The sequence below is a fragment of the Schistocerca piceifrons genome, chromosome 6 (assembly GCF_021461385.2).
Source record: "Schistocerca piceifrons isolate TAMUIC-IGC-003096 chromosome 6, iqSchPice1.1, whole genome shotgun sequence".
NCBI classification, from domain to species: domain Eukaryota; kingdom Metazoa; phylum Arthropoda; class Insecta; order Orthoptera; family Acrididae; genus Schistocerca; species Schistocerca piceifrons.
This window is the reverse complement of record NC_060143.1, coordinates 504,048,310-504,075,338: the sequence shown is the minus strand read 5'-3', so window position 1 is coordinate 504,075,338 and position 27,029 is coordinate 504,048,310.

Here is a 27,029-nt window from a genome sequence, read left to right as displayed (position 1 = left end):
AAAATTAGAAAAGACTTTCAACCTGTTGGCTCATGGGTAAGTTCGTAGAATTCTGTTTGGCAACTAAGAGCAAATCTCTAGTCGAATTTCAATACGACCTCATGCAAGAGTACGCGAAAAAATCCCAGCAAAAACAATGAAAGTGACTATTTGCCGGCAGTTTTTAACACGGTGTGACAAATCCAAGAGCGCCGTCTACGTATGTAGTCGTGTCTTACTGCCTTGTCCCACTACAGACGGAATTTGATTTAACGCAAGCATTCTTATGCTAAATGAAAGATATGTATCCTCTCATAACATCTATGTTTCAACTTTCAGAAAGTTTTATTTATTTATTTATGAGTGCATGGCGCACGGTTAGTGCCATTAGAATAATGGTCTGTGTTTTGGAGAAATAGGAATGCACATTTAGCTCTTAGGCAACAGGCATGACGGAAACTATCATTTCTGTTTGAATTAAAAAAGAAGAAAGAACAGAGTACCTTAGCCATTATCTGGAGCAACCTCAATTGTGCACCGTCGGACGAGTGGCGCGCTCAAAGTTACGAGAAGCCCCAATAGTAAACTTAATCTGGAAAACGATGCACAGAAAATCCGGACATGATTGTGGACTCAGTGGAATCCAATTATTCGAGAAGACAAACTTGCAGCCGTTACTAGGGGTGTAAATAAAAAAAAAAAAAAAAAAAAAAAAAAAACGTGACTTCAAGCGCTGTTCTCAGAGTACATTTTCACTCATTTCCGCTGATTGCACATAGATTCCTGATGCAGCTGACATCATCAGATCCTTCCCTTGCCTTTCTTCCCCCCCCCCCCCCCCTTCTTTATACCACCAGTTTAAATATTAAGAAATACAGCTGTGATTTCTGCATGGTGTCTGTTCTTTCGAATATGTCTGAAAGAACAGACGCTACGCAGTCACGTAATTGATTCGTCTTGATCGGCAATGAGTCCACAAACTTCAGTCCATTGAGGAGATGGTCGGAGTTTCGGAAAGGCGGCGCCAACTGGCAGTGTGAATCGGCTGGGGAAAATGCCGACATAGTCCATATATTAGTGGCAAACACTGTATCTGGGTAGCACATGGCTAACGTGACTGTCTAGTAAGCACAAGATCCCAGGTTCAAGTCTATGTCTCACTCAAATTTTTCACCCCTGGATGCTGATTCCGCGTTTACGTCCCGATACGGCTGATATCATTAGTTCTTCCCCCTTTACTTCCGTTTCTCTCCACTCTACCTTAGATTTACGTAATATCTATCACAGCTATGGATTCTGTTTGGTGCTTGCTCTTTCCGACAGATCCTGTCGCTTGCTCTTTCCGACAGATCCAAAAAAGTAGACACCATGCATTTATACAATTGATTTGCCTGGATGGGTATGAATCCACAACCTTCAGAGCGGATGTACGTTTACATTAGACTTAGAGCGAGAATTTAAAATTAGCGAGCGTGAAGGACATGGACGGGAATTACGTGTATATTACCCTAAGTGGGAGTGCGCGTCAATTGGGCAGCATACCGAGACAGTCCACACGTTGGTCATAGTGTTGTGTCCGGGTGATGCAGTGGTTAACGCAACTGTGTACTAAACAAGAGATCTGAGGTTCGAGTGCAGGTCCAGCACACATTTTTACTCATCGCTGCTGACTGTGCATAATGTCCCGATGCAGATAATATCATTAGTTACTTCCATTTCCTTTTCTTTCTCCCCACTCCATCTTCAATCTACATAATATGTTTCACAAGTGCGGATTCCGTGTGTTGTCTGTTCTTTCGGACATGTGAAAAAACGTTCATATAAATACATGAGTGTCCGCCATATACTGATTAGGTCCATGTAGAATCAGTGAAAGGCTTTAGTAGGAAAGTATAAGCGTGGATTTTGATGCAAAAGGACTGTTTTTTAGAAAATTTATGTTATTTAAAATAAGCATCTTCATTGATGAAGATTTCCCTAGATAGTGATGACTACCAATGGCAGCTCATAGTCTATTCAGTAATTCAAACAGACATCCATTCTGTTCTGTGAACTAACGACTCCTTAATGTCGTCTCCAAAGAGACTGCGAGAAACGAGACAGTTTTCTGCCTAGTCGCCTTGTCGTTCTCTCATTTCCAGACCTACAACAATAAGCCCAACCGTTGATCTTGATGCAGTAGTGAGCTACAAGACTTATTGTTCATTAATATTCTTAAGTATTCTTTACTTTTATATAAACCAATTTAAGTTCTTGTGTGTGCTACATCGGAAATTTTTAGAATTTGAAAAGGATCTCTTCCTGCTGCCGTCAAACATCTTCGGTCACCAAAGCGCCAGCGGCAAGAAATTTTGACGCCTAACTTTGTAGTCACTATGCGTCACAATTTCCTCTTTAGTGCTTTCATAAATTTCATTTTATCATGAATACTTTGAATCCTTCACTTTATTCCACCCTCCGTCTTCTGCAATCTACGAGTACGTTCTTCAAGCGGTTATGCATAGAATATGTTGCTGTTCTTCTTACGACTAATTTCTCACGGCACTCAACGACAGTAATGGATCGTCTCTAGCTAATACTTTTGAGTTGTTTTGATGACTGACCTTTCACTGTTTGCTTAAGTCCCACCGTCCATAATTTCGATCTTTATTGACATTTACTTAAAGACGTTTCTACCTTTCGATATTTTTGTCTTTTCTCATTACTAAATCTTATACTTTACCTTCGTATTTCACTGAAAGGTGTTGTGGCATACGCTTGTTTGGAAGAACATTAACAGATAAATAGCTACATCAAATTTTCTTGGCGTAACACTTGAATAAGGAGCAATCGTTTTCAAGCACGTGGGGGTTCTTTCACAAGCTCAGATCACTTCCATTTGGATGATATTCTTACCTGTACACTTCACTTTTTAATTATTTTTATACATTATTTTCTTTCGATATGTCTAAAGTAGAAGCGTGTCTTACGATTAATAGTGAATACGTACATCAGAACAATTAGTAACTGTTAGATATCTAATATTTAATTTATATCTTTTTGTCTTTGATGTCGTCTATTCGTGTGTTAAATCTGACTGAGTATAAATTTTTTGGAGTGATTCATCGTACCCTCGCAATCTGAAAAAGGATTACAACAGAGACAAAAGAAAACCAGATTATCAAGCAAATAATAACCCGATTCATCAAGCGGAAGGACGGAATGAACAATTAGCATGTGTGTACGTGGCGCGCGTGTGTGTGTGTGTGTGTGTGTGTGTGTGTGGTGTGTGTGTGAGTGGTGTGTGTGTGTGTGTGTGTGTGTGTGTGTGTGTGTGTGAGAGAGAGAGAGAGAGAGGGAGAGAGAGAGAGAGGGAGGGTGGGGAAGGACATCTAGAAACAGAAACTCCGTACTACTGGGTAGAATAACAGACCCTAGAGCTGCTTCATTAAAAAGTACTCATACCACCAACAAGTTTACGGTAGAGGTTGAGGAAAAAAACGAGAACTTAGACATAAAATAACTGATTCCAGTAAGAGAGACAAGGCAGATCAGACGGAAACGCAGCTAAAAACTAAAATGCTTTTTATACACATATTATCCACGCATTCGACCTAATTGTATGACAGCACACCAGTTCTGTGTTAAAAACAAAGACACAAGTACACCAACAAGGCAGTACAATATTTACGACTTTCGAACGATAGTTAATCACAGACAAAACACGAAATCAGCTTTCCTATACTCTATACGAATCGTATCTGTTTCTATAATGTAAAATCCAATATGCTTAGCGCCACGCGATTATCTGCATGAAAATACCGCAACTGCATCAAATTTGTACTGTGCTGAAATATGGATTATATTAATGGCCAAACGCTGCTCAGCGATACGTTAACATCCGTTATATAATGCCGTATTAAATGCCAACATCTATGAACAGCGTCATAAATAAATCCGTGCATAAGTAGCAGTAAAACGAAAACCGAACACCCGCCACAACGGGACCATGGAGGGCCTCCATTCAAAACTAGGAACCACACGCGTACAGATATTTACCCCACTGCAAGACAAGATGAACAACACTTGTTTCGTAAAACGAAGTCGGCAGCCGAGGGAGACACAATCGCACCTGTTCTTGCACTTCCACGTCTGACTGAAAACGACGTTCATGCATGTCTTTCTCTTGCTTCAGATCGGCAAACATGCGAAAATCAGACAGTGAAAGATCTTAGGTGTGCAGAGGTCGATGCACTGTTTCACAACCAAATCGCTGAAACCTAGCCTTCGCCGGATTGGCAGTATGGGGGCTGGCGTTATCGTGCAACATGATGATTCCGTCAGTTAGCATTCCTGGGGGTTTTGACCCAGTTGTCTGTTCTTTCGGACATGTGAAAAACGTTCATATAAATACATACTTTTAGAACATGTTTTTTGCTCGCGTATCATGTCGTTTCTGGAAACCCAGAATCTACTCTGTAAGAATCAACATGGATTCCGGAAAAAGCGATCGTGTGAGATCCAACTCGCTTTATTTGTTCATGAGACCCAGAAAATATTAGATGCAGGCTCCCAGGTCGATGCTATTTTCCTTGACTTCCGGAAGGCGTTCTATACAGTTCCGCACTGACGCCTGTAAGTAAGAGCCTATGGAATATCAGACCAGCTGTGTGGCTGGATTGAAGAGTTTTTAGCAAACAGAACACAGTATGTTGTTCTCAATGCAGAGGCGTCTACAGATGTTAAGGTAACCTCTGGCGTGCCACAGGGAAGTGTTATGGGACCATTGCTTTTCACAATATATATAAATGTCCTAGTAGATATTGTCGGAAGTTCCATGCGGCTTTTCGCGGATGAGCCGGTCAGTGTGGCCGAGCGGTTCTAGGCGCTTCAGTCTGGAACCACCCGACCGCTACGGTCGCAGGTTCGAATCCTGCCTCGGGCATGGATGTGTGTGATGTCCATAGGTTAGTTAGGTTTAAGTAGTTCTAAGTTCTAGGAGACTGATGACCTCAGATGTTAAGTCCCATAGTGCTCAGAGCAATTTGAACAATTTTTTTCGCGGATGGTGCTGTAGTACACAGAGAAGTTTTAGCATTAGAAAATTGCTCTGCAGCGGATAGGCACTTGGTGCAGGGAGTGGAAACAGACCCTTAACAAATGTAGTGTATTGCGAATACATAGAAAGAAGGATCCTTTATCGCATGATTATATAATAGCGGAACACAAACTGGTAGCAGTTACTTCTGCAAAATATCTGGGAGTATGTGTGCTGAACGATTTGAAGTGGAATGATCATATAAAACTAGTTGTTGGTAAGGCGGGTACCAGGTTGAGATTCATTGGGAGAGTCCTTAGAAAATGTAGTCCATCAACAAAGCACGTGGCTTACAAAAGACTCGTCCGTCCTATACTTGAGTATTGCTCATCAGTGTGGGACCCGTACCAGGTCGGGTTGACGGAGGAGATAGAGAAGATCCAAAGAAGAGCGGCGCGTTTCGTCACAGGGTTATTTGGTAAGCGTGATAGCGTTACGGAGATGTTTATTAAATTCAAGTGGCAGACTCTGCAAGAAAGTCTCTCTGCATCGCGGTGCAGCTTGCTGTCCAGGTTTCGAGAGGGTGCGTTTCTGGATGAGGTATCGAATATATTGCTTCCCCCTACTTATACCTCCCGAGGAGATTACGAATGTAAAATTAGAGAGATTAGAGCGCGCACGGAGGCTTTCCGGCAGTCGTTCTTCCCGCGAACCACACGCGACTGGAACAGGAAAGGGAGGTAATGAAAGTGTCACGTGAAGTGCCCTCCACCACACACTGTTGGGTGGCTTGCGGAGTATAAATGTAGATGTAGATGTTTAGGCTTTTATGTTGGTAACGCCACGTAACGCACTGTATGAAAATCACAGACTGCACACAGCATACTCAGTGGTTTTCATACAGAGCGATACGTGGCGTTACAGCATAAAAACCTAAACAGCCTACTTACAACGCGTCGCGGTTTCCGCAAAGTGTCTTCATTGCGCTGCGCCACGATTGTGGTTCCATGCTCGAGGAACTCGACGAGTAGAGGACCCTTGCATTTGAAGTAGAAGGTCATCATGACCTTACCGGAAGTTCAAGTTGTTATGCGTAGTCATCCTCCGCAGCAAGTACAGACTTGTTTGTTTTGTAAATAAAAATCCCTTTTTCTTGCTGCACTGAAACTTATTTCTTCCAGACGCGTTTTGCCTGTTTTTTATACTATGGTATCATCAGAAATATCTAGATCGACACAGTTTTGTCCTGATAAGTGTTATTTTTAGATCGTAAAGCGTTTTTTATGTAAATAAGTAATTATTTACAGTTTTTTGCTTGTTTGGTTGGCATCTGCGTTTCCTCTCATCTGGTCTGGAGGTCGCACTACCATTTCGTTTACGAAACCTAAGCACCATTTTTATAATCCAAACTTTTTCCTTCGCAGTGTTCATCTTGTTTAATCCTCATTTTTATCGTGAAGTATTACTCTTCGACGACTATTTATAGATATTTGTTGAAAACTGTGCTTTTTCAGGCGTAAATATTGTGAGTTCACTATGAGTCTCAGCCTGATGGGTTTCGTTCTAGATCACTCCTAAGAAGCCTTAGAGTCCAAAAAAGGGAGAAGCAAATTACAGTGCAGAAAAAAAGGCGATTTTTATTTACCAGCCGGCTGTTGTGGCCGAGCGGTTCTACGCGCTTCAGTCCGAAACCGCGCTGCTGCTACGGTCGCAGGTTCGAATCCTGCCTCGCGCACGGATGTGTGTGATGTCCTTAGGTTAGTTAGGTTTAAGTAGTTCTAAGTCTAGGGGACTGATGACCTCAGATGTTAAGTCCCATAGTGCTTAGAGCCAGTTACTTACAAAAAAACGTTACCGGAATTTGTGTGACCAGCTTTGGATTTAGTTTGTAGGGAAGATGTGGGACGTGCCCACTTTTGGTTCTGCCGTTTGCCCCCTGGCTGTCTGAATGTTGTCGGACGGAATCATCTCGCCCCCACACTGCCAGTCGGACGAAGGCTATGCTTCAGAGAAACACTGCAGCATCCTCTGTACAGCTCATATCATTCACTGTGATTTTCGCGTCTTCAGCGATCTGAGGAAGGACAATAGTTGACGTCGGTTTCTGTTGGACTAGGAAGTACAAGAGTGGATGCGGTTTTGGATCCGTCAGGGGTAAATGTCCTAAAGCGTGTGGAAATTACTCTTGAATACAACCATTCCATGGTCCCGTTGTGAGTAGTGTTCGATTTGACTGCCCCTCTTGATTAACTAGCTTCCCTAGTCATGAGTCATACGTTTCCATATTCTATTTTGTATCATTTAATTCCTGTACATCATTCAAACATGAGGGTGAAAATGCTTGCGTTCACCAACAGAGGAAATAAATGAGGAAGTTGTGCATAAGATCGTCAACCTTGTTGACAATCGTCGTTTACCGTAAGTCACAGACCTCAAAGAAGGTAACAAGCACAGCCGGTATCACGGAAAATTGGGGCTAGTTTGTCATTGATGGGAAAATGCCAACGTGTGCTTCATTTTATCCCCAATCATGTCGAATCTCCAAAATCGTTTATTCAAAAATGGATGTTAGAACCGCAAAAAAGGTATGTACAATTTTGTATACATTCTTTCCACATAATATACTTGCCCACTGTTGTGACGTTACTCAGGACTCCAGAGAGTACAGCATCATATCGATAAGCTGTGCTCGAAACTCATAGCAAAGCCGCTGTATGGGTCGGTACTACAAACTATTCCGAGGTCCGGCGGTGGCCGTAGCTGCCAACCCATGGGAATTACGTATGTGGCAGAGCTTGGTCGATGCCTTGTTAAATAACGGAGCACTGAGCTACAGCGGACAGATCTTTTCAATGCGCCGAGTCGTGTAGAGTCACCAGTTATCGCCGAGCCTACAAGCTACAGAGTTCGTCCGTTGTCTCCGGTACTTAGGCTCCGTAGGCATCGTAGGCCAGCACTGGACTCTATGTAGGCATGAGTCAGAGGCACAGTGACAAGACGTCAATATTTTAAGGGACGTGTAATAATTTCAAACGTTTAACTGTGGTGGACATTTCACAAGAAAAAGTATCATTTAAGTTGAGTATTTCAAAATGGTTCAAATGGCTCTGAGCAATATGCGACCTAACTTCTGAGGTCATCAGTCGCCTAGAACTTAGAAATAATTAAACCTAACTAACCTAATGACTTCACAGACAACCATGCCCGAGGCAGGATTCGAACCTACGACCGTAGCGGTCGCTCGGCTCCAGACTGTATCGCCTAGAACCGCACGGCCACGCAGGCCGGCTAAGTTGAGTATTTCTCCATATTTAATAAATATCTGTTTATTGCTATTTGTAGGGAATATTTCTAGTCGACTATAACCTACACCGTCCTCCATTCGCAACGAAATGGCGCAGTCGGTATTTTCTGTTTGATGCACTGTTTTCTGTACAGTCGCTAGGAGATAGCGGAAAAATATGTGTAACGCTACTGCGCAAATACTTTACTGTGCATGTGCGCAGTTTGCTGTTTCAGGAAGGCGGACAGCAGAACTTAATTTAACAGTATTTATTATTTATCACGTATGTTAGTGTGTTTCATTACTTATCATGATGCCTAACGAGAACGTGAACTTAGATGATTTGCTTTTGTCTCAGTGATAACAGATAACACAGCTCATGGCTGCTCTTCAAACATTGCTGCTTAGACAAGACGGGAAATTGCTGTGCCACCTTTTCGTAGTTATGATGAGAAGGCAGAAGACTGGAAAATCTATTTTCAGCAACGACAGTAGCACTTTGTGGCCTACAATATCAAAGGTGAGGACCGTCGAACATTCTTTTTAAGTTGTGTTGGCAAGGACTCGTTCACTCTCCTTGTCAAAATTTTCCCTGAGCCTGAGCAGGATAAGTGCACTTTTCAGCATATTACTAAATATCTTGCGGATTTCTATGACAACAAAATTCACGCTGCTGTCGCTTGATTCAAGTTCTTTCGGTGTACGAAACAACCACAGAAAAGTTACAAGGAATGACTGACTCAGCTGCGTGTTCTTACAATAAATTGCAAATTTCACGGTTCATGTGGATAATCATTTGCTGATGAAATGCTCCGAGAGGCAATTCCTCACAGTGTTGCTGATAAAAGAATCCGTTCTATAATATTGCAGCACAGGAATCCAACCCTGTCAGATGTTGTGCAGATTCTCGAAGCATGGGAAGCTTGTGATTTAGCAAACACAGACATGACACTATCTGTAATCGCTGCTGTTGACAAAGTGCCGCGGCAAACAGCTGCCATCAAGCGCGGACAGCCATAATCCTCTTCAATTGGTTCAAATGGCTCTGAGCACTATGGCACTTAACATCTGAGGTCATCAGTCCCCTAGAATTTAGAACTACATAAACCTAACTAACCTAAGGACATCACACATATTCATGCTCGAGGCAGGATTCGAACCTGCGACCTTAGCGGTGGCGCGTTTCCAGACTGAAGCACCTAGAACGGCTCTGTCACTGCGGCCGGCCATGATCCTGTGGGCCGGCAAAGGCACAGTGTTCTCGTAAACAAGAGACGCGCTCGCACAAACACAAACAGTTATTAGGTGTACCCACCGGAAATAAATTAATGTCATGCTCACAAAGCTTTCTCTGCAACGAACTTGTCCTCATAATGACGCTGTATGTATGTTTCTGTAACAACCTGGTCATGTACAGGAAGTCTGCTCTAAAAACAGACGTTCGCAAAAGCCTTCAGCACGTAGTACGCATGGATGTAAATGTTACTAATGCCACGAAAATTAACCCCGCACCTGCTACTGCTAATGAAGAAAACCCCTTCCAGAGCCTATGGAAAGTTGCTATAAGTTCAAATAAATTGTTCAATTCACTGCATACTGGTCAGCACGATGTGCAATTTCAACTGGACACTGGTGAATCTTTAACATTGCTGAATCAAAACACTTACAGATTTCTTGCCAAACCGCCATTGTTTCCTTCCGATAAATGTGCGACGACTTATGACCATTACGGAATAGGGGAGTAGCTCACAACTGCGTCCCCTCTTTGTTTAGCAACACAAAGCAAAAGGTCAATGTTGATACTGGCTGTGATGTGGGGTCTGAGTGGGATACAGGGGGGGGGGGGGGGGGGGGTGCCTCAGGGATTAGTATTTGGGCCACTCCAGTTCCTTATTTATATAGATGGTACGCCCTCTAGTATTATGTATTTCTGTTTGCTGATGGCACTAGCTTGGTTGTAAAGGATGTTGTGTGCAACACTGGCTCGGTTTGGCTCAAATGGCTCTGAGCACTATGGGACTTAACATCTGAGGTCATAAGTCCCCTAGACTTAGAACTACTTAACCTAACTAACCTAAGGATATCACACACATCCATGCCCGAGGCAGGATTCGAACCTGTGACCGTAGCAGCGGCGCGGTTCCGGACTGAAATGCCTAGAACCGCTCGGCCACAACGGCCGGCTGCCTCGGTTACAAATAGTGCGTTTCATGAGCTAAGTTCATGGCTTGTAGAAAATAAACTAACGCTAAATTAGAGTGAGACTGAGTTTTTGCAGTTTCTAACACACAATTCAACAAAATCTGACGTTTTCGTTTCACAGAATGGCCGTGTGATTAGTGAAACTGAACAGTTCAAATTTTTGGGAATTCAGATAGACAGTAAAGCCCACGTTCAGGATCTTGTTCAAAGACTTAATGCTGCCATTTTTACTATTCGAACGGTATCTGAAATGAGCGAGCATTTGACACAAAAATTAGTCTACTTTGCTAATTGTCATGCTCTCATGTCGTATGGTATTATATTTTGGGGTAATTCCCCCCATTGTAAAAGGATAATATTAGCTCAGAAACGGGAGGTTCGGGCAATAAGTGATGTAAGTTCACGAACCTCTTGTCGACCCCTGTTCAGGAGTCTGGGTATTTTGACATTGGTCTCTCCATATATATATATATATGTATATGTATATATATATATATATATATATATATATATATATATATATATATTCCTTACTGTCATTTCTTGTTAACAGTATTATTCCCTAAAGTAAGCAGCTTTCACTCAGTTAATACTCGGCAGAAATCAGACCTGCATTTGGATCAAACGTCCTTAATTATTGTGCAGAAAGATGTAAAGTATACTACTGCATCCATTTTCAATAAGCTACCGCTCGAATTCAAGGATCTTAGCAATAATGCACGCGCTTTCAAATCGAAACTGAAGAGTTTCCTCATGGGTCACTCCTTCCATTCTGCAGAGGAGTTCCTTGAAAAATTAAGCTTATTGTTGTTGTATTGTTGATTGCGTTTATCTAAACTTTTGAACTGACTTTTTTCGGATTCATAAACATTTACTTGTATCTGTTATTACTTTTATGCTGTAATGCCATGTACTGCCACGTTCTATGACCTTGGAGATTTGCTCCTCAATTTGGTCCTGTGGAACTTGACGTGTAAATACATAAATTATGGTGCTAAGCCTAACATACTGAGAACGTGTGTCTTAAATGCCACTTATAAGAACACCGCGAAAACAGAGCCATTTAGGCTGAAGAGCCAAAGAAATGTCACCTGTCTGATATCGTGTAGGGCCCCCGCGAGCACGCAAAGTGCCGCAACACGACGTGGAATGAATTAGTGTTGGAGGGAACTGCCACCATGAAGCCTGCAGGCTGTCCATAACTCCGTAAGACTACGGTGGGGTGGGATCTCTACTGAACAGCACGTTGTGAAGCATCACAAATATGCTCAATAATGTTAATGTCTGGCGAGTCTGGTGAACCGCGGAAGTGTTTAAACTCAGAAAAGTGTTCCTGGAGCCACTTTGTAGCAATTGTTTACGTGTGGGGTGTCACACTGTCCTGCTGGAATTGCGCAAGTCCGTCGAAATGCACAATGGACTCGAATGGGTGCTGGTGATCACAGAGGATGTTTACGTACGTGTCACCTGGCAGAGTCATATCTAGACGTATCAGGCGTCCCCCCTATCACTCCATCTGCACACGCCCCAAACCATCACAGAGCCTCTACCAGCTTGAACCCTGCTGACATACCGGGTCCACGGATTTGTGATGTTGTTTCCATACCCGTACACGTCCGTCCGCTCGATACAATTTGAAGCGAGCCTCGTCCGACAAGGAAACATGTTTCCAGTCATCAACAGTCCATTGTCGGTGGTGATTGGCACAGGCTAGGCGTAAAGCTTTATGGTGTGCCGTATGTACACGAATGGGACTTCGGCTGCGAAAGCCCATATCGAAGATGTTTCGTTTAATGGTTCACACGTAGACATTTGTTGATGGCCCAGCACTGATATCTGCAAATTTTTTCCGAAGGGCTGCACTTCCGTCACGTTGAACGATTCTCTTCAGTCGTCGTTGGTCCCGTTCTTGTGGCATCTATTTCCTACCGCAGCGATGTCGGAGATTTGATATTTTATCGGATTACTCATGTTCCTGGTAGACTACTTGGGAAAATCCCCACTTCATCGCTACCTCGAAGATGCTGTGCCCCATCGCTCGTGCGCCGACTATAACATCACTTTCAAACGCACTTAAAGCTTGAGAACCTGCATTTATAGCAGCAGTAATAGATCTAACAACTGCGCCATACACTTTTTGTGTTATATATGCGTTTCCGAACGCAGCGCTGTATTTTGCCTCTTTACCTATCTCTGTATTTGAATACGCATGTCTGTACCAGTTTCTTTGGCACATCAGTGTACTTTCCTTCGTGGAGCCTCGAGACAGAACACATTTGGTTAGGATATTTTTAGACTGTGAATACAAGGCCATATGCTGCACCTGGATCTCATACATATTTTACTGAAGGTAATGCCTTATGTTAGAAATTCCCAATTTTATTAGCTGCAGCTCTGTGTTGCACAAAAAATTATGCTGAACATGTTTTCCTTCGCCCAGATTTATGTCCAAAGCTTTGTACGGAGCGCCCTGTCCCTCATGAACTTCATGAGAAAGTTGCCACAGAGCACCATAGCTTGCAAAGCAATGACGTTTTGCAGCCTACTACGACAAGTGTAGTGGGCGTCACCTATCGTCTTATGAACCAAACTTAGTGGAGATTTTGTTTGGATTTCAGGTATACTGGAAACGTCCAAACCTCAGGTGACACCTCTCCTCTGCCTGACCCTGACAATATAATTCGTGGAATTCAGTCTGGCGCATATTTCTCCAAAATAGATCTGAAGGATGCCTACCTCCAGGTACCACTGGATGAAGAAACCCTACAGTTCATCGTGATCAGTATTCCATTGGCAGCTTTCGGTTTCATCATTTACCAGTCAGCTGCTCTTGTGCTCCTGCATTATTTCAAAAGCACTTAGAAAGTTACTGTGTAATGTTCCACGTTGTGCCAAATATCTAGATGATAATTTAGTTTCTGGAACAAATAAATTTCACAAATACCTGGTCCATGTAGAGGGTGCCAAATATAAACAATTTAGTGGAAGGCTGGAAGCACTGATGGCGCTATTTGCAGTGTCTGTTAACCTGGCAGCGATGCAGTCATAGCGATACTGTTGGCCTCCCCCTGTTAGTATCTTCTTGGAGTCGGAATTATATTTATATGGCCAAAAACAATGTCATGATAATGGTATCATCAAATGCAGAATCCGAGGCCCATAAATACTGCCCTTAAGCCCTTCTGACCTCGAAACTCCAGGAATATGAGCCACAGTGATCACCTACTGCTAGCGAGGTGTTAATACAACACTGTTCGTTCCATACTCCTTACCCGTCACAAAAGACGAGTTGCCACTAGTGCGAACTAAACCCTTTCCACTCCGCCAGGCTGCTTCCGTAGCTGCAGGGCTTCCCCACATCTTTTACACTTAACCCTACGTTCCCTAATTATTGACCAAATCATTTACTGTACATTACATAACAAACATTTCAGTTCCTATATAAATTCACAAGCATAATTTAAACAACATCGCTCAAAAATTCACATAAGTGAAATATGTATTCATAGCCAAAGAATTTCCATGACAGGTACATCATTATACATTAGCAATACTACAAATTGGATGGAAACATCGATACAGATACAAAATAGGTCAAAAATAGGTGTTACAGTCTTCAGCAGAGCTTGAATACAGACGTTTTTACGGTACTCCTTTCAGCTTACTGCATCCACGAACTGTACCATAACCTCTGCAATTTCACGCAAAGTTCAGTGTCTGATAAAATAGGCTTCTGCATATACAATCAACGATGTGCCTGGAAACTAGGCCAAGTTACCGACGTCACGTCGGCTTCAGGTTGCATCTGTCGTCGACACCAGATCTAATTGAGGCCTAGTTCTTATGATGACTACGGTGATTCTGCCGCAAGATTTCCTTAAACGCTTAGCACCCTATCGCCAGCCTTCAGTGGACCGCTCAGTTTGCCTTCGGGCCGCAGTGTCTCCCTTTGTCTCCGACGCGTCTCCTCCCACCTTGAGGGTGCAGCCACCTTCGCACGCCTGCGAACAGACTTCACCAGCAGCGCCATCTTCCCCCCTGCGTGCCCATATGGACCTGGACACGCAGTCTTCGGACGACCCGGCCCCTGCGGGTCTGGACGCGCTGACGTCATCTCCGTTGCCGACAACCTTCAAGAACCGACAGGGATGCCTCGTCTCCTAGCGCCCATGAGGAACTGCCCGGGCTTGCCCACGGCCGACGGTTTCCCGGCGTCGGGAAGCGGGATGGCTGTTGGCGGTGCCCCCACCCCTCTCATCCTCCCACGCCAACGATCACCCCATAGCTCTCCTCGACGATGGTGCGTCGATTCAGAGAGTACCGCTCCACAATCGATAAGCGACACTCGAAACACCCGTAGCGAAGCTGCTGTATGGGTAGACTATACGAAATAAACCAATGTCAGCCAGGGACCGTAGTTGCCAACCCACGAGCATGACGTGTGTGGTTACCGACTAATCGATGCCCTCTAATATACCAGAGCACTGAGCTATGACGGACAGGTCTCTTCAGTGCGCCAAGTCGTGTACTGCCTCCAGTTACCGCCGAGTCTCCAAGCTGCAGTGTTCGTCTGTCGTCACCGAGGCTCTGACTCCGTAGGCATCGTAGGCCAGCTCTGGACTCTACTTAGAGGCTCGGCTTCACAGTAAAACTGAAGGGAGAAAATCAGAAAATAGTTAATTTTAAGTTATTTGACATGAAAAAAGATTTTTTTTTCGTTTGTTGTCCGACTTTAGGATACGTAAAAAAAATTTCAAATGAATGTCACTACTGAAATTATTCGCATGTGTATGAACGTCACCTATCTGAAAAGAAAATAATATCTAAGAACCCATACAAATCTATCATCCCACTTAAGCACTTTGTACGTAGGTACGTACAGGTCATATTTGACATCGGATGCCGCTGAAGACAGCCTTTATCATTTTTCAATATTAAAAAGCGCATGAAAACAATTTTGGAGGAACCCTTTGTATTTCACAGGACGGCGTACTTAACGTGGGTAGTTGATCTAATTTGAAGTACAGACGTTAACGGAGCCTTATGTTTTATTGTTATACAATGCAATTCGAAGTTGCTTTTTATGTTGCAGAAGGCGTTCTTTGCGTTTTCATTATGACAAAGAGAAGTATAGGCATGTCTATAAAAGTGTTGCTCTATCCTTCTAGCATAATCTCAGTCGCTAATTAAAGTAAAGTCATGCCAAACTTACGGTCAGTTCTGGCATTACCAAGTGCGTATTATAATCTCTCGCTAATGTCATGATTCGGTGACTCGTCTCCTCAGTGGCTAGGTACCACACTATAAACTCACTGATCGAACGTTACATACTAGTTCTGTCACTAGGATTCTTATTTGTCACATCTAGCCGCGTTTGTTACTATGGGCAATGGCATGTTTCACCGTGGCTCTGCGTCCACGTTAAGCTGCGGATACCCCTGCATCTGGGTGGGTACCCCACCAGAGCAAAGCAAGGGAATGTAATCCACGACTATTAAGGCACTGCGGTTTTGAATTGAGATTTGCGTTGATGAAAGCTTAGCATTAATGGCAAGAACCTAAACAGAAGATAGTAACCATGGTGAAAAGAGAATGACGGCATAGATAAGCTTCTCCACCCTGTAACGAGACATCCTCCTCTATCATTACTTTTCCTCAATAAATGCTTCAAATGGCTCTGAGCACTATGGGACTTAACATCTGAGGTTATCATTCCCCTAGAACTTAGAACTACTAAGGACATCACACACCCGTGCCCGGGGCAGGATTCGAACCTGCGACCGTGGCGGTCACGCGGTTCCAAGCTCAAGCGACTAGAACCGCTCGGCCACACCGGCCAGCTTTCCTCAATAGTAGTTGTCGATACCAGAAATATTTTTCAAATTTTGGATAGTCAATATTATCTCAGTTGATTTTCTGAAAACTTACATATCGTTTTATATGCAGTGTGTTATAATTCAAGCTAAGATTTCTGAAAAGGAATTACTTTGGAAAATATTTTAGTTCCGATCTTATAATGGTTAAGTTCTAGTTCCGAATGCACAGTTAAAATAATTTTTTTAGAAACGTTTGAAATTATAAAAAATTTTCACGCTTAAAATTTCTATTATTAACTACGCAATCCAGTACTATTTAATATGTTTATTTCTGGATTCATTTGTGAAATAACAGTCGAAATTAAAAATGTGAATGTATGCTTTCCCGGCGTATACAGCTGGCGAAGAATTCTCGGGCTTCTAGCCGGGTGGCGGTGTCTTCAAACTGCGACGTTTCGACGAGGGACATACTCGTCATCTTCTGGCGAAGTGCCGAGACTTTGCGGATGCCGGTCCCTTTATACCTGCGGCGGGCCCCTGCAGGGGAGGAACACAACAGGCATGTCCGACTTGGACAGATAGAGAAATCTGCTATAGCGGAACATTGCATCAAAGAAAACCACACCTTTGATTTCGAGAACACCAGGGTGCTGTGCCGAGCCGGGAGCTATTGGGACAGCGTCATTAAAGAAGTTCAAGACCTTAGTCAGGAAGAATCAATACGCAAAGAAGTCGGATACGGAAGTACTAAGGAATGACGAGATACGTTTGAAGTTCTCTAACACTATAGATACAGCAATAAGGAATAGCGCAGTAGGCAGTACAGTTGAAGAGGAATGGACATCTCTAAAAAGGGCCACCTCAGAAGTTGGGAAGGAAATCATGGGTACAAAGAAGGTAGCTGCGAAGAAACCATGGGTAACCAGAAGAACTACTTCAGTTGATTGATGAAAGGGACAAGTACAAACATGTTCCGGGAAAACCAGGAATACAGAAGTACAAGTCGCTGAGGAATGAAATAAATAGGAAGTGCGGGGAAGCTAAGAAGAAATGGCTGCAGGAAAAAAGTGAAGATATCGAAAAAGATATGATTGTCGGAAGGACAGACTCAGCATACAGGAAAGTCAAAACAACCTTTGGTGACATTAAAAGCAACGGTGGTAACATTAAGAGTGCAACGGGAATTACACTGTTAAATACAAAGGAGAGAGCAGATAGGTGGAAAGAATACACTGAAAACCTCTATGAGGGTGAAGACTTGTGTAATGTGATAGAAGAAGAAACAAGAGTCGATTTAGAAGAGATAGGGGATCCAGTATTAGAATCGGAATTTAAGAGAGCTTTGGAGGACTTACGGTCAAATAAGGCAGAAGGGATTGATACCATTCCATCAGAATTTCTAAAATCATTGGGGGAAGTGGCAACAACACGACTATTCACGTTGGCGTTCAGAATATATGAGTCTGGCGATATACCATCTGACTGTCGGAAAAAAATCTTCCAACAATTCCGAAGACGGCAAGAGCTGACAAGTGCGAGAATTATCGCACAATCAGCTTAACAGCTCATGCATCGAAGTTGCTTACAAGAATAATATACAGAAGAATGGAAAAGAAAATTGAGAATGCGCTAGGTGACGATCAGTTTGGCTTTAGGAAAAGTAAAGGGACGAGAGAGGCAATTCTGACGTTACGGCTAATAATGGAAGCAAGGCTAAAGAAAAATCAAGACACTTTCATAGGATTTGTCGATCTGGAAAGAGCGTTCGACAATATAAAATGCTGCAAGCTGTTCGAGATTCTGAAAAAAGTAGGGGTAAGCTATAGGGAGAGACGGGTCAGATACAAAATGTACAACAACCAAGAGGGAATAATAAGAGTGGACGATCAAGAACGAAGTGCTCGTACTAAGAAGGGTGTAAGACAAGGCTGTAGCCATTCGCCCCTACTCTTCAATCTGTACATCGAGGAAGCAACGATGGAAACAAAAGAAAGGTTCAGGAGTGGAATTAAAATACAAGGTGAAAGGATATCAATGATACGATTCGCTGATGATATTGCTATCCTGAGTGAAAGTGAAGAAGAATTAAATGATCTGCTGAACGGAATGAACAGTCTAAAGAGTACACAGTATGGTTTGAGAGTAAATCGGTGAAAGACAAAGGTGATGAGAAGTAGTAGAAATGAGAACAGCGAGAAACTTAACATCAGGATTGATGGTCACGAAGTTAATGAAGTTAAGGAATTCTGCCACCTAGGCAGTAAAATAAACAATGACGGACGGAGCAAGGAGGACATCAAAAGCAGACTCGCTATGGCAAAAAAGGCATTTCTGGCCAAGAGAAGTCTACTATTATCAAGTACCGGCCTTAATTTGAGGAAGAAATTTCTGAGGATGTACGTCTGGAGCACAGCATTGTATGGTAGAGAAACATGGACTGTGGGAAAACCGGAACAGAAGAGAATCGAAGCATTTGAGATGTGGTGCTATAGACGAATGTTGAAGATTAGGTGGACTGATAGGGTAAGGAATGAGGAGGTTCTACGCAGAATCGGAGAGGGAAGGACTATGTGGAAAACACTGATATGGAGAAGGGACAGGATGATAGGACATCTGCTAAGACATGACGGAATGACTTCCATGGTACTAGAGGGAGCTGTAGAGGGCAAAAACTGTAGAGGAAGACAGAGATTGGAATACGTCAAGCAAATAATTGAGGACGTAGGTTGCAAGTGCTACTCTGAAATGAAGAGGTTAGCACAGGAAAGGAATTCGTGGCGGGCCGCATCAAACCAGTCAGTAGGCTGATGACCAAAAAAAAAAAAAAAGAAAAAGGAAATACGGGTCCACTAGAATCTTGTGAGCAGGGACGAAGGTTATCAACTGAGTGCGGCCTGGAATCGAGCATTAGCCGCAATACGCCAGGAACGCACCAAGAACCGTCCAGCTCTCGAGACGCGACCAGAATGCTCTGACGGAGACACGAACGGCGCACCCGCTTCCCCCTCCACCCCGCACGCCGGCTCCTCAGGACCCAGCCTCCCGCGGCCAGGTGGTGGCGGGCACGCCGCAGGTATGAAGGGACCGGCATCCGCAAAGTCTCGGCACTTCGCCAGAAGATGACGAGTATGTCACTCGTCGAAACGTCGCAATTTGAAGACACCGCCACCCGGCTGGAAGCCCGAGAACTCTTCGCCAGAAATTAAAAATGTTGCGAAAGCTAGTAGGAATTCATTTGTTGAGAAAAAATGTAAACCTTTAGGAATATGGTTTCCTGCGCAGAGTGAATTAGTCGTAAGCTTGCCTCTGATGTGATCAGAATTATTTTTGTATAACAGGAGCGAACAGTGCAATTTCGGCTTTGTTAAAGTGAAAAATTAAAAGACTGTATGGTATACTACAATGTGAGAAAATACATTTACGAAAAAAAATCTCTGAAACAACAATCCTCAAATTTATTTAGTTCAAATCAAGCGTGCGAATCTATTGTGAGATTTTGAGCTTCAAGAATCAGGCCCCTAGACAAGAATAACAGGAGCCATCTCAACATGACAAGCTAGGTAAACTTGAAAGTTTATTGTAATCTTCGCTCCTCTCAAAATCTTCATAAAGACTTTGCTTATTAATTACTTGGACTGGGCATTGTTTGACGTGGACAATAGCTGGATGAAGGAAGGAGTGGGCAGGTTACAACCTCCGGCAACCATTACCCTGTAGGCATCACACGTATCTCAAGGACACCGAGGCAATAGCAAAAGAGTGGACACTTTGCAGTAGCATAAATAGAGACCAATTAATACTTGCTTATAAGCTAAAGACGTGAATACCTGCCTATTTCGGCGTTGGAAAATCAGAAATGTAAGAGAAGAAACAGTATTTCTATGCAGCAGGGGCAAAGAGTCGTCTTTTGTCTCATATTAAATGGCTATTAATCTACGTCAGCAAAAGAAAGAACGAAGTGGAAGTTTTACAATATCGTTAGCCTTATATCGTAACCAGGTTCAAATGGTTCAACTGGCTCTGAGCACTATTGGACTTAACATCTGAGATCATAAGTCCCCTAGAACTTAGAACTACTTACACCTAACTAACCTAAGGACATCACACAAATCCACGCCCGAGGCAGGATTCGAACCTGCGACCGTAGCGGTCGTGCGGTTCCAGATCGTAGCGCCTAGAACCGCTCGGCCACCTGGGCCGCCCGTAACCAGGTCTCCACGCCTCTTAATTCATCCAACAACTGTCCATCAGTTTCTTTTCTTTGTGGTCCTTGGGATTTCTACATTCCCGTCCTCCCTCGTTCTACATGTCCATTTTTTCCTGAGGCATAATGTTACCATCCATACCACCCGGTTATCTGCGTCGTATGCAATGTAACAATGTTAAATCTATTTTCATGTTTCATTTTATTTCTTCATCCTGTAACTTGTATGCCACTGTGGTATTCTCACATCTTCTCTACTATTTCATTTCCATAGTGTTGGGCATTTATTTATATCTGTTTGTCAGTGTCCACGCTTCTGCCCTATCCGACGGAAGGAAGTGGACAAATGATCCTGCAGTACGAGGGTCATTAGAAAAGGAGGTTTGAAAAGAGCTCTGTTAGATCACGTGAATGCAACTGACAAATGACAAATGAAATTCAACAAGTGTAAGAATGGCATGAACACTCTGAAGATATGCTAATGGAGAGATACAGTTAGAGGAAGGACAACAGATGGTCAAAGAGCAGGAAAATGTAGTAGCTAAAAATGTGCGTAAACCTGGAAGAATCAAGAGCGGAGTGTCTAGCAAAGAAGAGATCCGAGTCTCCGCAGATAAAATGGAACATATGGAATGCGGTAAGACTCCTGGACCAGCCAACAATCCACCTGGACTGTTGAAAGAAGAAGACAATAGACCAGTTACGCCTTCTGTATGAGAATACATGGAATAAGGAACAAATTCCAGAAGGACGGAAGTCACGGCGTGGAAGCCGGGCATCCTAATAAAACGTCCAAATAAGGGAGACGAGAAATTGCTGTAATTGATCAGGGATCATATTGTGGCTCATCTCTAATAAAGTAATATCACGAACCGTCCCGAACAGAATGAAGGACTGATCTTGTGTAGATCAGATTAACGGACTGCGAATCGTCCTGGCATAGCATATGAAATGTATGGTTAGGCTATATCTAGTGTTCATAGGCTTTGAAGAGGCGTTTGACTAGTAGTCATTGTTGTGAAAAACCCTGTCAACCTGAGGTATACCTGATAAGAATAGAATAATGCAGCAAATACTGCAAAGTTATGCACCAAGAGAAATGAAGTTAGGAGTTAAAGAGGTTTGTGTCCTGTCTCCATCTCCTGTCTCAGCTCTAATCGACGAAGCGATGAGAAAGATAAATAAAAGTACAGGATGGAGCTGGAGCATCACAGACCAACTGCAGGATATTAATTTCGCCCGTGATTGATATCTCCTCTCTCAAATCTGCAAGCATAAGAGTTACACACAGAAAGAGCTATGATAGCTGTAAGTGTAGGAAATTCCAAGTCCCGACGGCCAAATAGCACTATCGATATGATTGGGTTTGGTTGTTTGGGGCAAGAGACCAAACAGCGAGGTCTTCGGTCTCATCGGATTAGGGAAGGACAGGGAAGGAAGTCGGCCGTGCCCTATCAGAGGAACCATCCTGGCATTTGCCCGGAGCGATTTAGGGAAATCACGGAAATCCTAAATCAGGATGGCCGGACGAGGGATTCAACCGTCGTCCTCCCGAATGCGAGTCCAGTGTGCTGACCACTGCGCCACCTCGCTCGGTATATTATAAGGAGCTACAAATAAATATAAAGAATGTGGAGGATGTTGAATACTTCACGTATGTCGGAATCAGTACGATTAAAACTGTACGAGCACAGGAGGTTGTCCGTCATCGGATCAAGTTAGTAAATGCAGCCACCATCCAACTACATCGCATCTTGAAAGCAGAACGATTTCCCTGCGAACGAAACTTCGAATATTTAACACTTGCGTAAAGCCAGTGTTGCTCTGTGTCTGATACGTCGAAGGTGAGAAAATCAATGACTGCATGCTGAAAAGTACACTACTGGCCATTAAAATTTCTACACCACGAAAATGGCGTGCTACAGACGCGAAATTTAACCGACAGGAAGAAAATGCTGTGATATGCAAATGATTAGCTTTTCAGAGCATTCACTCAAGGTTGGGGCCGGTGGCGACACCTAGAACGTGCTGAAATGAGGGAAGTTTCCAACCGATTTCTCATACGCAAACAGCAGTTGACCGGCGTTGCCTGGTGAAACGTTGTTGTGGTGCCTCGTGTAAGAAGGAGAAATGCGTACCATCACGTTTCCGACTTTGATAAAGGTCCGATTGTAGCCTATCGCGATTGCGGTTTATCTTATCGCGATACTGCTGTTCGCGTTGGTCGAGATCCGATGACTTTTAGCAGAATATGGAATCGGTGGGTTCAGGAGGGTAATACGGAACGCCGTGCTGGATCCCAGCGGCCTCGTATCTCTAGCAGTCGAGATGACAGGCAAGATATCCGCATAGCTGTAACGGATCGTGCAGCCACGTCTCGATCCCTGGGTCAACACATGGGGACGTTTGCAACACAACAACCATCTGCACGAACAGTTCGACGACGTTTGCAGCAGCATGGACTATCAGCTCGGAGACCATGGCTGCGGTTACCCTTGACGCTGCATCGCAGACAGGAGCTCCGGCGATGGTGTACTCAACGACGAACCTGGGTGCACGAATGGTAAAATGTCATTTTTTCGGATGAATCCAGGTTCTGTTAACAGCATCATGATGGTCGCATCCGTGTTTGGCGACATCGCGGTGAACGCACATTTGAAGCGTGTATTCGTCATCGCCGTACTGGCGTATCAACCGGCGTGATGGTATGGGGTGCCATTGGTTACTCGTCTCGGTCACCTGTTGTTTGCATTGACGGCACTTTGAACATTGGGCGTTACATTTGAGATGTGTTACAACCCGTGACTCTACCCTTCATTCGATCCCTGCGAAACCCTACATTTGAGCAGGTTAATGCACGACCGCATGTTGCAGGTCCTGTACGGGCCTTTCTGGATACAGAAAACGTTCGACTGCTGCCCTGGCCAGCACATTCTCCAGATGTCTCACCAATTGAAAACGTGTGGTTAATGGTGGCCGAGCAACTGGCTCGTCACAATACGCCAGTCACTACTATCGATGAACTGTGATATCGTGTTGAAGCTGCATAGGCAGTTGTACCTGTACACGCCATCCAAGCTCTGTTTGACTCAATGCCCAGGCGTATCAAGGCCGTTATTACGGCCAGAGGTGGTTGTTCTGGGTACTGATTTCTCAGGATCTATGCACCCAAACTGCGTGAAAATGTAATCACATGTCTGTTCTAGTATAATATATTTGTCGAATGAATACCCGTTTGTCATTTGCATTTCTTCTTGGTGTAGCTATTGTAATGGCCTGTGGTGTAGTCTCTCCAAAGTTATTAAGCAAAAACTTATACAGTTTTTTAAATGAAACAAAAGTTATCTGCTCTCTAAATGCTTATTTTTTCTGTCTATGTATTTGTTTCTCGGCATAGTCACCATGGAGACTAACACATTTCTCCCAAAGAGACACGATTCCGTTGACACCGTCACAATAGAATGTCTGACTATATTGCCACACCCACAACCTCACATCTGATTTATATGCGTCATCACTATCCGAGTGATGTCCTTAAAGATGTCCTTATGTATTAGAAACAGATGAAAATCGGATGAGGGTAAGTCGGTACTGTATGGAGGATGATCGATGACAGTCCACACAAAGCATTGAACTGTCGCAGATGTCTCAGCACACGTGTGTGATCTGGCATTGTCGTGCTGAAGAACAGGGTGCTCCACGTGTAGACGAACTCTTCGAATTCGATACCTTCATTATAGCACGCTGTTTCTCACCACCACCAGTGTTACATTACACACGGGCATGCTACACGCCACAATTCGAATCCATCTAACGGCAGACGGCTGCAAACATTTAGATATGAAGAGTACAGATGTAGATATTAGTAACGTTTAAAAGCTTAAAGAGTATTTCCATTAAAAATTCGCAAGCATCTCTTTTCAGCATGTCCTCGTACAAATTTTTACAACCCGCTTCTGATGAAGGTTCCTGAGGGTGATGTTGTCTAAATAAAGTATCCCACGAAGAACTGTGCAACCGTATGAAACAAAAGCCTGAGCACATGCAGATAAAGACAAGTGCCGAAATCAGACGGCCCTTCAGAGTCAAGACACGAATTTGAATAACCAAGGCCTTCGTAGAAGAGGAAGACCGCGGATAACGAGGAAGAGGACAGTGGAGAGAAAAGCAACAGAAGCAGGAAGAACGTGGAGGGACTGATGGCAACGGCACGAAATCTTGTCCACTGCAAATGATTCGTAGCAGCCTTACGTCCAAAGGTTAGAACGAAAGATAGTAAGTCATGTAAGTCAATTTTAATTCTATTCTCATCTTTCATTTGTTGTCATCGTTCCTTAATATATAGACACTGTACTCGCATTCGGAAGGACGACGGTTCAATCCCGCGTCCGGCTATCCTGATTTAGGTTTTCCGTGATTTCCCTAAATCAGTCCAGGCAAATGCCGGGATGGTTCCTCTGAAAGGGCATGGCCGACTTCCTTCCCCATCCTTCCCTAATCCGATGAGACCAATGACCACGCTGTCTGGTCTCCTTCCCCAAACCAACCAACCAACCAACTTTAATATATAAGCTACTGTGGTATTGCCACACGTTCTGCATTACATCATTTACATAGTGTTGTTGTTCTTTCGTTTTGGTTGTAAGTACCCATGCTTCTGTAGTATGCGGCACAAAAATCTTGACAAGTCATTCATTTGTGGGTTTGGAGGTGTTGTTGTTCCATGCTTCGCTATGATCATTCCTTTCCTTGTTTTATTCTGTCGATCTTAATTATTCTTGTGCCCGCTGTCAGGTAATTCCTTGATGGCAGACCGTAGTAGCCGAGCGGTTCTAGGCGCTTCAGTCAGGAACCGCGGGACCGCTACGGTCGCAGGTTCGAATCCTACTTCGGGCATGGATGTGTGATGTCTTTAGGTCAGTTAGGGTGAAGTAATTTTAAGTTCTAGGGGACTGATGACCTCAGAAGTTAAGTCCCATTGTGCTCAGAGCCATTTGGAACTTCCTTGGTGTATGTGTGTATTTATGTGTTGACCTAAAAACGACGGAGAGGCTTCGTCCCACCGTAGCCCTCAGTGGTTCACAACCCCACAACAAGCCACAGCAGTCCACTCACCCCACCGCCGCCCCACACTGAACGCAGGGTTATTGTGCGGTTCGACCCTCCGGGCACGTAGCATACTAGACGAGTGTAGCCCCAAATGTTTGCGTGGTGGAGTAATTATGGTGTACGCGCACGTGGAGACGGTGTTTGCGCAGCAATCGCCGACACAGTGCAACTGAGGCGGAATAAGTGGAACCAGCCCGCATTCGCCGAGGTAGATGGAAAACCGCCTTAAAAACCATCTACAGGCTGGCCGGCACGTCGGACCTCGACACTGATGCGCCGGGCGGATTCGTGCCGGATGACCGGCACGGCTTCCGGCCCGGGAAGCAGCGCGTTATACCACGCAGCTAGCCAGACCGGTTTACTTCCTTGTTTAATGAAAAAAAGGTATATATATATATATATATATATATATATATATATATATATATATATTATGAAAACTTTAATGGATGAAAATGGGGAAGAAATGTCTTGAAATATTTTTGTTATTTGCTATTTCAGTACGAACTTTGTTGTAGAAACCCTTATTTACGTGTGGTAATAAAAATTCATTGAGACAGAATTAAGCACTTTTAAAATTACGTGAGCCTTAGCAACCCTCTCATGCTGATAAAGTCATACTAACTGATTAAGAACATTTAGTTGAAACTTGTATAAATTAATTTTTTTACGTATTTCGGCCTTGTCACACATTTTCTAAATGCAGTGGTTTTTTAAATATTTACTGAATTCTTTCCCGCGTTAGCTGTGGAACACAAGACTGTCTCTGTTAGTATAAAATGGTTAAATATTGCCATGCCGACCTGAACGTTTAATTATCATTGACAAAACACACTTCACTATACGTTTAAGTTATTTGCTTTAGAAATTGACAGAACCAACAGATTAACAACTTCAGCGTTGATTATCCGCCTATGAATGCACAAATGTAAAACCAGTAATAAATTGCGTCAGCCTCACGATCGCTGTAAAAGATAATTATTTCGTAATTCACCGCTAATTCTATCTGCTCCCGATTTACGGGTTTGGTTAATTTTTTAGCGGAACAATTTTTTAAATGTGCCGCCGCTGCAAATCGTTCGGTCGCGGCACAGCCCAGCAACACCAACGATAATCGCTAAAAATGCTGAAAATTCTGTAAAGAAATATTATAGATGACAAGGGCAAGCTAATTTACATTAGTAATACACAATTTTGATAAATTGTAATGTATTTAGATCATAACAATAATTAAACTTATATTACTTTGTAATTTCTCGTCTAATGGCGGCTAAAGGTAGATACAGACAGAAGAAGTCTACTCATTCATAAAATACTACGTCACGGGTTCCTCTCTCTCTCATCTCTCGAGGAAGACGACAAAGAATGCACATTATGTATCCCTATTTATACTATTGCTGATTGTGAATGTCTCTTTGC